This window comes from Perissodus microlepis, chromosome 6 (genome assembly GCF_051167445.1).
Source record: "Perissodus microlepis isolate ML-2025 ecotype Zambia chromosome 6, ASM5116744v1, whole genome shotgun sequence".
Classification (NCBI taxonomy): Eukaryota; Metazoa; Chordata; class Actinopteri; order Cichliformes; family Cichlidae; genus Perissodus; species Perissodus microlepis.
In genome coordinates this window covers 11523931-11537414 of record NC_140466.1, presented here as the reverse complement: position 1 = coordinate 11537414, position 13484 = coordinate 11523931, and the positions used below count along the sequence as shown (strand labels likewise).

The 13484-nt window shown below is 40.3% G+C and overlaps 1 protein-coding gene across 2 annotated transcripts in view; it reads right to left on the bottom strand.

Annotated features, from left to right (window-relative positions):
• add3a (adducin 3 (gamma) a) overlaps window positions 1–13397 on the bottom strand; it is a 105662-nt gene extending 92265 nt beyond the window's left edge. For both annotated transcript variants that reach the window (XM_084930784.1, XM_084930785.1), the window contains exon 1: window positions 13206–13397. The gene's annotated coding sequence lies outside the window, so the exon portion shown is untranslated. The remainder of the gene's footprint in view (window positions 1–13205) is intronic.
• Window positions 13398–13484: the final 87 nt, after the last annotated feature.

Genomic DNA, 13484 nt, shown 5'->3' with positions numbered 1-13484 from the left:
TATAAATATATACATAAAAACTAAATATTAGAGTGAAGTTATACTCAACTACACCTATGCTTTTTATAATTTGACTAGTCAAAATGAACAATGTGAATGCTCGCATCAATAAACACGCCCCACCCAAACGGAACAGTTCTCCTTCAACACAAGGCAAACCAGTTTTCATTAATTAAGCATCAGATGAATCCTGTGTGGGCTACAAAACAGCTCCAAACACTAGCACCACAAACCCATAACGGCTTATGCAGTGTTAAATAAAATCTTTTTCATCACTTTAAGACTCGACAACAGCATTTATTCAATAAGAAACTCACTGACCAATGATATTATCATGTTCATGAACTTATAAGATAAACTTTCAAGACTAATATTGTTAAATGTTGTCCATTGTTCTTGTGCAGTGTCAGAGCCCTCTGTTGCTCTCTCAGGTTCATCTTGTGTTCGTTGTTGGCAGTCAGCCACACTCACAAAGCCCATCTGAACAGATCAGACAGCTGCTTTAACAGGAAGCGAGTCACGCTGAAAGATGGGTTCAGGCAAAGTACATGACAAACACCATCCTGGATACAACCCCAATAAGCACTCATTTTTGTTAGTGTATTTTATTAACAATAACAACTCCAAAATGCGATACACTGTTAATCCCAGAAGATAAACTCTCCTCTTTGTTTAGGCGAGAGGTCAGGCTCAGCCGTGCATTAGCTGAAGCTGATGTGCATTCGAATGAAACACAGAGATGTCTTACTCAAGGGCATTTAAGCGGTACTTAATGGGAGCGCCAGTCTGGTTAAACACTGATCTGACACTTTGAACAGATATCAGTCTTAAGTTGGCGGGTCTATTACGTCTTTACTACACCATGTATCAGCAGCTGTGCACCAGCTTCAGGTCAGCATGGAGGAAGTTGCAAAGGATCAGTAATTTGGACATACTTCATATTTGTTACATGAACAGCTTTTCTTTGTATGAATGATTCTTTTCCCCTTTATTTTTATTTATTTATTTAAGCTAAATTGCAAGTTGGCTGACCCAAAATGAAAACCCGATCCGTATGATGCTTTCAGAGCCGGCTCTTAGTCGCTCTCACTCTCGCTAATATTCCATTAAACCCTCGTCAGCAAGCACTTAATGGGACATGATGTGCTGTTGTCAATTCAATTAATATCATTATATCATCTGATATAAACTTAATTGCTTCACACTAACAAGAGTGCAAATAAATTAGGTGAATAACGATAATAATTTTTTCATTATTTTTTTCCACTGAATTTATCTTTGGCCTGTTGTCACTGGTATCAAATATTTGTTAGTACATTTTTAGCCAATAAATACCATTTTGGTAAATTTATATTCTTGGATACATTTGTTACAAATTTATTTTCTAGAGTTAGGAAAGTAATTTCAAGCCTGATGTTCCCTTAAAAATAAAAGAATGACCTTCAGCCGCTTTGTCAGAATGAGGAATATAGTTCATCAATTTAACACTGGCACCAGATCAGTCCTCTCTATCAGCAGATACCCAAAGTCAAGGTATCTGCGTCATATTGGCGCCATCAAAATTGGATTATTTCTCCCCAAGTCAATGAACGAGTTAGCTGATTGATGCATTTTTCCAAGACATTATAACATTACCTATCCTAATAAGTTCAACTAAGCTTCAACTTACAGCCTGTGTGCTGATGTGCTTTTGATTTTATTTTGAAGGTGGTTGTAAGATGGACGTTCGTAACTCTAACGCACTTCATTTCAAGATTTTCAAGCTCTGCTAATGAAAAGATTTCCAATAAAACTCAACACTAAAATGACCAAGACTGATCTCTCCTGCCAACACATATATATCCAAACAATCTGGAATTTTACAAGCACATTTATACATAAAACATAAAGCTGTTTTGCTAAATATTCAAAGGCTTATGACTTAAAGTGCCCAGTTAGACACTAAAAGCATAATAGCCAACATGGAAGTTAGTTTTTCAGCTGTTCTTTGTTACAATACAGAGCAAAATGTTTACTGTTTGAGATGGGTTTTTCCCTTTTAAACACACGACATTAAAACTGCATTAAAAGAGTTTTAAAACTCCCCCCCCCCTCTAGATTCTTGCGAAAGTCATTTCCAGCAAGTATTTGGCATTCACTGTATTATTGGTGCTCTCATTATGTCCATAATGGAAGTGTTTTGGACTTGAAAAGTTAAACTCACTCCCACACAGATGTGTCACAGATCGATTTGTCATGATTTCCCCTTACTGTGATGTTCCACAGACCATGAAACAGACTTTTCAGGCACAATAAAACAGATTGAGATTCAAACTACTGACAACTGTAGCAACACTGCTTTGAGCACAAGACAAATGACACCCGTGCAAGTTAAAAGCAATTGTTCTTGAAACCCCATACTGTGTTACCGGCCCATCAAGGGCTCAGAGACACAGTCTGCAGGTATCACACGACCGTGTTGTTTGTTTAACCTCACACCCAAAACATATCAGTAACCATCCTGAAAGGACGGAACAAAAGATGGTCCCTGCCAGAGATTTCCTCTGCTGAAGTAGAGGAAATACAACATTCCCATACTTCTCATCCTGTGACAAGAGTCCAAACATGTGACACAACACCACATACATCTGATAGGGTATCTCCTCTAGACTGCAACAGATACATCCTCAGTGGAAACAGTGTCTGAGAGTGAGAACTGATAACGGTTTGTCATCTGTTTAAAATGTTTAAAGGAAAAACAGACTCAAATTATTTTTATGATTTAATCAAAGTTTAATATGGACTACTTCACAGTACTGCTGGGAACTAGAAAGAGAGCATATTTGCCCCATATTGTTTTCTCTTTATTGGCTTCCTGTTAAACCTAAAACCGGATTTAAAACCACATCATCCCAACAGCGTACTTTGAAAAATATTCCTAGGAACCACAAGAACAAAGTAGAATGGGAAGCAGAGCCTACAGCTTTCAGGCCCCCCTTTTATGGAAACAGCTCCCAGTTTGGATTCAGGAGAGCAGATTAGATTAGGCTCAACTTTGATAAATTTGTTCAGGTCACCCTGATGTACCTCACCGAGCATGTCTTCTTCACTCACTGTTTATTTATACACCACTCTGCATTTATTCATTAGCTATTGTTAATCTCTGGCTCTCTAACAATCCATCTTCCTTCCCTCACCCCCAAGCAACCTGTCCCTGAGCCTGGTGCTGTGAGAGTTTCTTCCTGTCAAAAGGGACTTTGTCCTTCCCATTGTCGCCAAATGCTTCCTCTCATGTGGTCTGTCTGTCTTTATGTCTGTAAAAAGCTGAACTGAAAATTACCTGAACTGAAAAAAACAAAACAAAAAACCCCAAAACAAACAAACAAAAAAAAAACCTTCACAAAGGTTATACTATAAAACAATGTCCAAATGCTACTACAATCTATACCACACAATATAGTACAATATAGTGTCTTCTCCTAGCACAGCAGTCCACAACCCCCGGGCCTCGGACCGGTACCAGTCTGTGAGTCGTTTGGTCCCGGGCCGCGAGAGTTGAGGCTCAGGTGTGAAATGTATGGTTTTCAGGGTTTTTAATCGGTTTTCAGCGTTATTTTGTTATCGTTTTTATCGTTGACTCGGTTTTCCTGGGTCTTTTCACGTGTGTTATGAATAAATCTTTTTTTCGGTACCGGTACTGGTTTTATTTTGTTGTATTTATCCGCGACACCTTAAAGGCCGGTCTGTGAAAATAGTGTCGGGCATAAACCGGTCCGTGGCGCAAAAAAGGTTGGAGACCGCTGTCCTAGCATACACAATGCCCAAGGGACTGTGTCCAGGGAGGAGACAAATACGTTGGGGGTTGCGCAATAAAGGGCCCTCACCATAAAAATCTACCAACTGAGCTACAAGCTGTGTAAACCCCTTCATAATAAGGCAGCCATTAAGTAAAGTAAGTAGCTAGTGTTGGATAAATAATGGATAAAATAAATAATAATAATTTATAATGATTAAGCCACCTGTAAAACATCATTATGCATCTTCTGAACCACTATCATTGATTAAACTTAAATTAATATTGTGTATGTTATTACTGAAAGACATTTATACAATCTAAACAGCACCTGGTCATCCTAATTTCTTTACTTATACTTAAAACTGAAGGTGCAACACAATAATTCTGGCTTAGCTAGTGATGAGAAATAAAATTTGTGCTAAGAAAAACAGAACAAGACAACTCACAAATCTAAATTGACATATCTACATGACTTGACAGACTGAAATATAAATGCAGAGTTTCCTCAGTCTTTGCTTAATGACTTTAGGGTGGATCTTTTCTTTATAAAAGAGCAATGTTGCAATCAGAATACACAGGATATTATGCAATATTGCTTCTTAAGTAACCTAAACTCATAAGATATAGCAAACACTGGATGTGATGGAGTGCAATCTGTTATCTTGCGACAGCCTGTTTATTTCTGTTCTGTCTCAGCAGGTTTCCCTCTATAATGACTGAGAGACTAATACGGGCAAACAATCCCACAGCCAGTAAGATCTACAACAGATATATGTATCTGTTGTGTTGCAGCACAGAATCTATTTGTTTGCGCTTTTAATTTTCAGTTAGTATTAACCAATTTCAGAAACCCATGGACAAATTATAAAATTAAAGCTGTAAAACTAGCATCTAAAAAGTAAGAAGCACCATCAGCAAGAACAGGAACATAAAAATGTGCAGTTTACTTAAATTCAATGAAATCTAAAGGGAACCCAGGTGTATACACATCAATGTGCTGTTCAAATACACAAACATGTAAAAGAGTGTAATGTGCAAACAAACACAAGCTTTGCGCACACACAAACTACTCTAAAAACGTGCTGTCGGGGCTAGTGAACAAAATGCATCACTAATGACATGCAGCAGCCCTCCAGCAAAGCTAATGCAGAGCAACAACAGCACAGTGTAATAAACGCACTGCTCCTGTACATACAGTACTGTGATTTGTCTTGCAGAAACATCGACCTCGACGCCAGACAGAGGTGGGAGTTCAGAATGAGGTAAGGTCCCAGCTTTAGTAATGACGTCAAAGCGCACATAAAACCCTCTGAAATATTATACTGTATTTGTACTGGAGCTCTTGAGGACAAACTTAAAAGTTGTTTTAATGATAGCCTGAGCTGACCAAGTATTCGCTTTCAGGAAACTGTCAGATTTAAGGTAGAGTGCAGGTGATGAGCTACATGCCTCTGTACATGTAAATTGTTTTTTTTCCCCTCTTCAACTTCTTTTCCTCCATCAAGTTACACCCGGACACTTTACCAGGGTTTAAACACGCAAAAATATGCTGTTGCTTAAATTTCAGTGAGTCCTTTCATAGCTATCTGACGTGTACACATTGTTCCAATACATTCTGCATTTAGGGAATTTCAAAGACACTTTTGGACACATGGGAACTTTTTTGACACTTTACCTGTGAGAACGCAGATGTCCAACACAGTCGGATAGAAAAGGAAACAGTCTGCCGGCATCCTAACAAGAAGTGTGTATGAGGTTCAGCTGCACTCGTGTGAGAACAGAACTGGCAACCGTGCAAAGAATTCACAGCAAACAAGCAGGTGCAGCGGGTGTCACTCCTGCATGCCCAACCTACCCTATAAATAAATCTGAGTATAGAGCTCGGTATAGTGACGTCATCAGCGACTACATTATGGAACCATTGTTCACGCAAATCCAAGCAAACAATGGAATATATGGAGGTAGACGCTGCTTTTGAGTTAAATTGTGGAGATTGCTGTGTTGTAAAATTACACAACTGCACATTTGAGTAAGGTGGAAGCAGCAACAAGGATCTGATGTCACGGAGCCAGCGATATATGGCTTGGCTAGCAGTTGAGTTGGAAGAAGAAAAGACATCTTAAGCAACATTTTGGAAATTATGTTGATCACCCCATTGTCACGTTGGTGACTAATAACACATGTAACTGTTGTGGTTACATGTCGTAATGCTGTTGCTATGTTACACACCTTAGAAGTGGCAGTCACCTTGGCTGTAGCTACATGGCAGCATAGCTAGAATATAGGAATCTCTTTATACAGCTTCTGCAATAGTGTGATGTTGCCCCACTGTTACACGTCAAACGCACAGAAGTTGGAGAAAATGGGAAACCTGAACATCGGTAACTCAACCCCTCCTAACATCGCTCCTTTGCCTCGTTTAGCTTCTCTCCATGTCATGCTGCTGATACCGCTGCATCACATCTTATTACAGGTAATTTGGGTGGTTTTTTGGGTGGTTTCTGACTTGATTCTTGAAACATTATCTGGAGTTCATATCACTATGATGTGATCAAGGTTGTTGCACATCTGACTCTACCAAGTTATATGACTGTCAGATCTCAGGAGTACAATTCTACATAACTCGATCATCGATCCAGCAAACAGAAAACATACTGCAGTTTAAAATATCCGTCTGCCTTCTTTGGCCTCTTTTGAATTCACGTTACAACATTCATGCAGCATGCATACAAGGGTGGCATGGCCATGTGTAATTCAGCATAAGAATTACAGCGTGGATTTGCTTCGTTAGGATTCTGTCACCAACACTCACCGTCCAAGTCCATTTACTGGTACCGGTTACCTTTAAATATAAAATTTCATTAAGGCCAGCTGTGACATGTGCTTAAAATAACATCAAATGATTGCTGAGTGATCCCTGGGAAGCACAGGTGCAAGAAAACCACATGGCTGACTGTCTGGGGTTCTCAGTGTCATTAAAATCAAAACAATAACAACTCTCACTGTGTGCCATATAAACGTCAGCACTGTTTTGTAAGAAGACATTGAGATTCGTGTCGCATCTTGTCACACCCTACCACAGCACACAGGCAAATATAGCAAACTAAAGCATGACTAAGGATAACAAATAGTTTCCAAAACAAACTCAAGGTCACACTTGACAGTGCTGACGCTGCATTTTAGTCGAGTGCAAGAGTTGAGTAAACAAGCTGACCCAGATAGCGATAGGACAGAGGAGCACAGTACAGTACATACCCACACCAACACCAGGTTTCAGCAGCTAGCTGAGGCTCAGCGCTCCTACTGAGATTTGTCACAGTGTGTGATGTGACAATACCATGGTGTGCCCCTGTGTGTTTCCACAAGGAGGAACTAAGCCAAGGGCGTGCCTAGCAGATGATGTGGTAAATGTAGCTGTTTGGTCACAGAGGCAATAAAGTGTGTTTCCTAAACAAACAAGGCCAACCGGAGTTCACTCTCTCTCACACTTACTTTCACTTCCTTTTTTTTTTTTAATAAAAATACTGAAGTCACAAGTTAAATGATATCCAAGAATAAAAAAATAATAATTAAAAAAAAAAACAAAAAAAAAAAACCCTGTCAGAACCCAAATGGCCCACAAAAATATCAAAGTGGCCAAAGTGACAAGTTCATAACGGGTCCAGAATTTCAAAAATTACCTCACCGACTTTGAAACAACCGAGCTGGTAACTGGGAAACAAATGCCGCAGTATACATATATTTATACTGGCTATATAAATAAATCATCTGATTGTTGCATACAGGCCTGAACTGTGTGCTTTTGTACTGTTTGAACAGGAGTTATGGGGATGTGCCAGTCAGGCCAATGCTGAGGTTTTTGTTTAGGTTAATAATTGTTGGACCTTTTGCATCAGGAAAAACACAAACATTGTTTATTAGCTAGATCCCAGAATTTCCACACAGTGTGTGAAAACAGAATTTCAGCTATTAGTCATACTCAGAAATGGCACTAGTGCATCCTTTCCAGATCCCCCGGCAGCAAGGGGATCAACACCCATAATGATGGCATGAAGGCATCCATAGAAGCTACTCACATGACTAGAAACACACGCACACGCAGGATTAGGCTCCAATTAGGCTGACATGCACATGCTGTGAGGAATGGATTCAGATGACATTTTCTTCCCTTTGTCAGTAAATATGCGAAATGACACTCTGTTAATTGAGTAGATTCTGTGACCTGGAAGATTTCTCATCTAATCTCCATATTCATGCACAGTAATGGGAAAATGCCGCCCCCCCTACACACTCAACCCAGTGAAAAACAGCAGTGTGGTTCTGTGACAGTGTTGCAACTACTTGCACTTTAAATTCTGATTACACCCACACATAAGCTACAAGTGCTACAAAGCACTGTTTTACTTTACTTTCTTATTAGTTGTTTGAAGGGACCCTGCAAAGTAAGAATGTCATTGCTCTGCAGAGCCATTTGTGTTTTGCGGTGTACATGACAATAAACATCTTGAATTTTGGTTCTTGGCGGTGTCCAGTGGGATCTGAAACTTGTTGACCTGTGTAGAGAGACTTTTAATAAAGCGACCACCAGGGGGTGGTTCATAGGAGCCATCGTCTGCCCCGAAAGTTCATTTGGCTCCAAGTCTCCTTCACCAGTGGTCATTGTCTGGCCCCGTTGCCATAGTTCCTACACTCTAATATCTATGGAAACGCCTTCGAACTGCGTGAGTAGACCCATTGTTGACTCTCTGTCGAGCCTGTCCTCACACACATGCTCACAAAAGAAAATATACAGTGAAACTAATGCTGTAAATATCAACACACATGCACATATTAATAAACACACCTCCCCAAAGCTGGATAGAAGTCATTTCTACTTCACGCTGGGTCAGATGCTTTCAGTAATTCATCCGCCCACAAGTGTATAATAAGGTTATTCTAACCCCACCCCGCTGGGACCTCTGGCAACCAAACAAATGTGCAATCTAAACACCCAGCCCACATGCATATCTCATCAAACAGCAACGTCAGTGGATGCACAAAGGCATAAAACAAGGAACTGTTTGGCTCCGTCTGAGACCTCGGAGTCAGGGGAATCGACGTATAAAAAAATATGGAAGACTTATATGGAAGACATTAAGTCTTCTTCCTTTGCTACTTTATTGGTGCGTATTCTAAAGTGGTAACCCAGTAAATGTTTAACGTATAAGCTTCAACTGCTGAAAAGAACCACAGGCAATTGAAACTATGTGAAGATTTGTACACAGACATCAATGGGACATTTTCATCTGCATGACTAGTAAATGTGCTGCCATGGAAACTTGGCCCTGTATTACTGATGGCAAATAGTTCTTCTCACAATTGTTCGTCCACTGCACGTCGTAGCTGATTCAAAAGAACGAGGCAAAGCACTTTCCCGGGTACCGACAGCAACGTGATGCCCCACCAGTTGTTACAGTCACCCAAATCACCTTTCTTTGGAAGTTTGATGATGACGCCTTTTGTCCAATAATCGGGTACATGCGATGTTGACCAGCAGGCGTTTAGGAGTCTTGTAAGGGCGGCTTCCAACTGGGTCCGCCATGCTTCAGCATTTCGGGGAGGATCTCGTCCAGGCCAGCGGCCTTTCCACTCTTGAGGAGTCGGATCAATGTCTTGACTTCGGCGGTGCTGATTTGTACGATATTGACAGGAAGAAGGCCCATGGAAGGTCTTTGGCCTCGAACAGGTGGAGTGGCTTGGGTTGGTTCAGAGTATCGCAGAAGTGTTCGGCCCAACGTTGGTCTCTTTCAGCTGCAGAAAGGAGGACGTGTCCATTTTTGTCTTGGCCACCACGAGCCCCAGTTAGATCTCTTACAATGCGATATAAGGTTCGGGTATCGTTCCGGACGGCTGCTTCTTTGTATTAAAATAGATTTGTATTACAAATCTATTTTAAATATCATTGGATTTTGGACAGAGAGGCTGGTTGGTCATATCACTCAGTCCTACTCAAAACAATTTTCCATTCAGATAACATTGTAGCTCAAATGATAACAATAATAAAAACAAAGTATTTTAGGTGGTTTGCATTACTTTCTGTAAAACAAACAAACAATGAGCCTTAAATTTCAGATTTAAAGTCTAAAAAGCTATATTGTTCACCTGGGTAATAATACAGTCAAATTAAAATGCCACCGCAATACGTTTGCCATCTTGTCTCATTGGGTGTAATAGACACACATACACATGCTTAAACAGCATGGCGTTTCATCCTCTCCAACCTTGTGGGCCTCCATCCTGTCTGACCAAACCCAGAGCAACTTGCTGAAACATGCCAAATGAATGACAGAGAGAGAGAAAAGAAAATCTAAGATGATAAAATTAAGCCAGCATGTGCACAAACGCACACATTCCCCAACAAAAGGAAAACACTCGAGTCCAAGACTCAATCAATTTGCAGTGAGAAGGGAGAGTGGAGCCACATGTTTTTGATAAGTCCTCTAGCAGAGCAGGGTGAGGTAATGATGAAGTCATCTCTGTCCTCTGGACAGGTTCAAATTCACTGGGCTGTACGCATTTTAAATAGCTTTGGGCTCACAAACACGTATACGTTTTTCTTGTGTAGTTCTGCGCAATAAAAAGACTGCATAAAACATTGAGGTGTACAGGAGGTATTAAGGCCAGGAAATAATAAAGGTGCACCAACATGTGGTCACTAAAGCAGCTCCTAACATAAAACAAAAAATTCATCAATTACCTTCAGTCTTAATATCTGCCTCCTTGTTTTTCTGTTCCCGTTTCCACAAAACATTACCAAGCAATCCAGACTTACTATAGACACGCCTCATTAACGGTCCCTACAGACTGCACCCACTCAACCAGTCACAGCCACCCTGTTATTAAGTCACTTAATCTATGAGGCTGTCAGTCCAGTCCCCCGCCACAGTGGACAGTGTACTTCCTGTGCCTGAGCATTCATCTGAAGATTAACTCAACTCAGTCATGTCTTGTGCTATTATACAACTATTCATAGGAGAGAAACAAGAGATCAGCACAGACAGAAAGACGGCAGTTGTGTTGAACCCAAAGACTCCCTTCTGCTTGGCTCGTAAAGGTTCTACGCAAATGTAACTGTGTGTGCAGAATACAGGTAAACAGCATAGGAATTTAATTAAGATGCAATGTAAGTTTAGTTAACAAGCTCCAATTTGCTTTCCACCACTATCTAGCACGAGCTGGTTTACATCACTTTACCAATAATCATTTGATAGAGGGTGAGTCATAAAGTACTGAAAGTCATATTGGTGGGGAAATCCAGTTAGATCACCTGCATGTTGCACCAATGACACCGTACAAGGAAGGGCATACAGTATAGTGATAATAAAGGTAGATGTGCTGGTGGATGGAAATTTGGGAGGAAAAACAGAAATCTTCAAAACCATATCAGGAAAACATGACAGAGTTGTGTGAAAGCAAAGCTTTATCATAAATTATCTGCAACAAAAGCTGGATAAACTGATAAATGTTAGCCATTTTCCCACTCCACTCTGTCAAAGCCCAATAATCTGCAATATTCCTCTTCTTCAGTCAACTAACATTAGAACCAAGAGACAGAAACCTCACCATCTCCCCTCCCTTGAGTCTCCAGCAACTGCAATATTCATGGGGACCTTACGAAACACTTGGAGTAAAAAACACAAGAGAAAATTGAGTTTGCATCAGAGAGGATGTGCAGAGGTGGAGTAAAAATAAATATGGAATATGCTCCCCCCCCCGTGCAGTCACTGGTCCGGGTTAAATAGCTCAGTTATAGAAAGTCCCTGAAGGATTTTGAAGTAGGGCCCCTTCGATCTGAGTAAATCAGAGAAAGGGGGGAATACCGTTTTAGATTTCACGTCCATATGGCAAACATTCACAGCTTTTCAAAGAGCTCTGCTGAGCAAAATAAAAGAGGGGAAGAAACAGAAACAAAAAAACAAAACAAAAACCCAACATCAAGCATGTCAGGGTCCAGGCATTTTGGAGTCAATTATCATATTTGTCTGGGTTCGTTTTAGGTTCGGACAACCAGACTTTGGCATGGAAATGGATATCCTTACAGAGCCTTTACAGGTTGTGAAATATCTCATACACAGAGGTGCTGATGAGATGGGGTGACATAAAGGGACAAAGAAAGCGAGAGAGGGACGGAGGAAGCTTTCTTCCAGGCTTCTGAGCATAACAAAAAAAAAAAAAAAAAAAAAAAGGGGGGGGGGGGGGGGGAGAAAAATATGGGGGAAATTTAGGGAAATGACAGCAAGCAATGAAATACAAAGGAGGAATGACTATAAAGTCAGCTGCTGACCATTTAACTGCCCTTCAAGAAGCAAGCCTTGCCACATGACAGCTATTGTGACATAGGGTGTTATTGGCTGTTATTGCCCGTACAGTGAGTGATATTCACTGTTTATTTAAAGAAAAGCTTTTTACTAGCCAGAGGTGCTTCTGCAGGAGAAAGAGCTGCCCAGTTAGACTTCAAAAAAGGCTTTATTGTGGGCAAAGTGGTACTCCCAGATAAAACTGAAGCTTGTCGTTTCCACTTACATCCAGAGAGCAAAAGTTCAACAGTTTTGCAAAAAAAAAAAAAAAAAGGGTTTATTTGCTTCTGAACCACAAGTCTTGATAGATGAAAATTTGCTAACAACTCATGTGATTTAAGCTATAAATTAAAAAAATAAAAAAAATAAAATGATGATGTAGCAAACATCACAACAGGCCGTTTTTAATGTTCTTACACATTCTGGATTTGGAGATGTCAGACTCAATTTGAAACTTTCTGTAGATGAAAAGAAAAAATCCTGATTACAAGGATTTTGTTGTACACTTTTTAAGTATTAGAAACCGGCTAAATGCTAGACATGTGTAGACAGGCATTAGCCATCTCTGAAAACATATACTGTATGTATGTTGAAATTGGGGATGCTCCACATATGGCAGACATTGGCTCTGTTGACCGAAATTAGCTGATCATGATTGGATTAACTGATGACAATGGCTTCTTTCTTTGTTTTTAAAGCTTTTATGTCGCATCAGCTGCAAGCTGGCTGGATGTTGGGTGATGAAGTGATAAAAGGCATAAATAAAAGGGGAGAAAACAAACATTAAAAAGAATACAAACAATAAATATTAATAAATGAATAAGTTAGTTGTTGTAATTTAAACACTGTTTTTACACTGGTGCAACACTAATAGTAAAGCTGATAAAGGACACTGAGTGCAGGTGCAGAAGGTACTACTATAGTATACTTGACCTTCAACTTTAAAAACTCACTGAAAATGAAAATGTTATAAATCACTATTATAAAAGGTCAATAAAAGGGCTCCCAAGCTAGAATGTTTTCCACTGTTCAAATGAATAAATGAAAAGCTGTGTAGCCCCACGGTACATGTCTTATACACCAAACGTGAATACCTGCAATGAGGAGGTCTCGCGTTAGAAGCAGCCAGTAGATCTGCAGGCGTGCACTTGTCCCCGACCTTCTCTGTCTCCGACTCGCTCAGCTTCAGCTCAAACGAGCAGATGTCCGGTAACTTTCACTGACGTTCAGGCAGTAAGGTGGCGTTGACCCGCTCCCAGCGGGTAGAGCAGGCAGCACGCATGCTGTGGAGATCATATGCCGGCTGAAGCGGAAACACGACATCAGCTCACAATATAGCAGGAAGTGAAATCTCGTGTGCTGAAGTAGGCGGT